Source organism: Hyaena hyaena, unplaced genomic scaffold, assembly GCF_003009895.1.
Source record: "Hyaena hyaena isolate Hyena2069 unplaced genomic scaffold, ASM300989v1 scaffold_1136, whole genome shotgun sequence".
NCBI lineage: Eukaryota > Metazoa > Chordata > Mammalia > Carnivora > Hyaenidae > Hyaena > Hyaena hyaena.
Window position 1 is genome coordinate 177,191 of NW_024081771.1, and position 2,726 is coordinate 179,916.

A 2,726-nucleotide genomic window follows, 5' to 3' on the forward strand; every position below is an offset into this window, starting at 1 on the left:
AGCATGGAGCCTGGAGCCTACATGAGATTATTCTCTCTCTCTCTCTCTCTCTCTCTCTCTCTCTCTCTCTCTGCCTGCCACTCCCCCACTCACACTCTCTCTAAAACTAAATAAATGTTAAAAAAATTTTTTTCAAAGTATTTTAATTTACATGCAACGCTTAACTGAAATGGTTAATTGTTTTCTTTGAAAAATGGCAGGTAAAAGAATGTACAGAAATGGCAAAGGTTAAATTCTCCCAAGATTCCATTTGACTGTTTTTTTTCTTTTTTTGTCAGAAGAGCAGAGAAAGTATTCTATCCCTCATTACTCTTTTTGATTACCTTCCAAATCCCTTTATCTGGGCCTTCTTCTACAGTCAGCCTGTCAGCTGGAAACAAATCATTAATTTATCCCACATATAGGCATTCTTATGTTTGGGTATCTAATTGGCCATATAGTTTGTGAGATAATGATTTCCAACTCAATAAGAACTAGTTTTTTCCTCTCTTCTGGAATTAAACTAATACAAAAATCCAACAATTTTCTTCCTGTCTCATTTTTACTTCAGGTAAATCACTGCACAGAGTTGGAATTACCCTTGTTGATAATAAAACCTCTCCATGAAGCCAGATACTAAAACAATGGGGCTCACTGCTTGTGAACAAAGAGAACTATACCAGAAATAATAATTTTTAGAAGTGCATTTCAGATTTGGCAAAGGCTATCGCCATGACTATGCACTTGGCTTGGTAGACAGGCTACATCCAAATCTATGAAGCACTCACTGACAGCTAAGCCAGGCCCTCTGTGAGGCATCACCCCATTAAATTACCCTATATCACTTATTTTCAGTAGTAACTAAGAATTCCCTCAGGATTTGCATTCACTGAGGACTATTCTCTCTTTACTGATGTTTTCCTTTCTTTTTTTTAAGTTACCATAGGTTTTGGACTCAATAAATGTGCCCTTCTAGAAGCCAGCTAAGCACAGTGCACTCAAGTGTATCTGAAAAAGTAACTAACCAACCAACTAAATAAATACATACATAAATCTAAAATTTTAAAGCACTGAAAATAATTGTCCAAAACCACAGTGGCTGCTATTAGCACACTAGAAGCAACTCATGGGATGAATTTCCCAGAAGAGGCTCATGTCAATGACAAGTAAAACTGCATTATCATGAACCCATGTGAACTTTCTAAATGTAAAATCTATGAGATGGACATTAAAGTGCAAGTAGTCTGTAAGCCCCAAGAAATTGTATTAATCATTTTTCTCTATAACAGATCACAAGTAAATGTAGTCAGAAAATAGATATAGAACACAGAATAGGAGAAAGTTGACATTTTATTAACAACTCCATTAAAATAAATGAGCTCACAGCCAAGCAAAATCAAGAATCAATAAATGTTTTAAATTAAGCACTTGACACATTGGAAATGAATGTATACTTCAGAACACTGAAGGAAAGAGTGACCATTCCTGAAATATGATTCCCAACTACTGGAATCATTACATGAAAGGCACAAATAAATTTCCCTCAAATTAAAGATAACTCCAAATTAAAATATTAACCATTCCTGAAGTATAGGAATGGTGTCATCCAGAAGTAAAGAAAAATAATTTGTACAGCAATTTGAATACAGAATGGATTTTAATTAGCATCAGAATTTTATTTCTTCTCTAACATTTATTGAAAAGCATTGTCACTGACTTAAATTCAAAGATGGCAAAACCTGCCATGGATATAATATTTAACAAAAATAACTTCCACTCTGCAGGCAGACACATACACAGAAACTAAAATTGATTTCCCACTTCCCTCAAATCTGGTCTTAATCTTCTCATGAAAAGACTTGCTTGCTCCTTCCAGAGCATCTTAATAATTGGTTCAATGACTGTTATTCTTAATATTCAATTATTGAATGAGAAAACGGAAACTGGGTTTGGAGAATTACTTCTTGGATGCTCACACATGTTGATATTTCAGCCTTATTCAGTGTACTTAGCAAAGTTCTCTGACTCCTCACTCATGCATTAAGGGCACTTAGAACAACAACATCTAACAGGTACAGTGCTAAGTTCTTTACATATATTGTACTGAATACTGATCTTACCACTACCCTTTCTCTTACAAAAGGGGAAAAGAAAAACCATAAAAAATGAAACAAAACTATGCAGCAGCTATAATTAGTCTTATTTTATAGATGAGAAAAAGGAAGCTCCAAGAATTTGGTAATTTGACTAAAGCAACAAAGAAAGTTGTGAGAGGAGCTCAAGTTTAAAATGGGATTTTACGAACTCAACTCTAAAATGCTACAACCACTCTACAGAACGCCTTCATATTAAAAAATATATACAGATGGGGCACCTGGCTGTCTCAATCAGAGAAGCATGTGACTCGATCTAGGAGGTTGTGAGTTTGAGCCCCATGTTGGGTGTAGAGATTACTTTAAAATAAAATCTTTAAAAAATCGATAAACCTCTCTTCCACTTCTTAATATTGTAGACCCTAAATAAATCTTCAGTGGGAACACACTCTCCCTTTCCAATCATTCCCCTCTAATTTTAAATACTCTTCTGAACTAAACACCTAACATAAAGTCATGGTCAGAAGCTCTTGCATTTCATTTCTTTCTACAGACAAGCAAATGATTTTCTTTTGCAGTATAAATGTTTGTCTTTAATGTGTTAAATAGTTTATTAAAAAGCGTAACGCGGTCTTCCCATATCTGAATATCCAA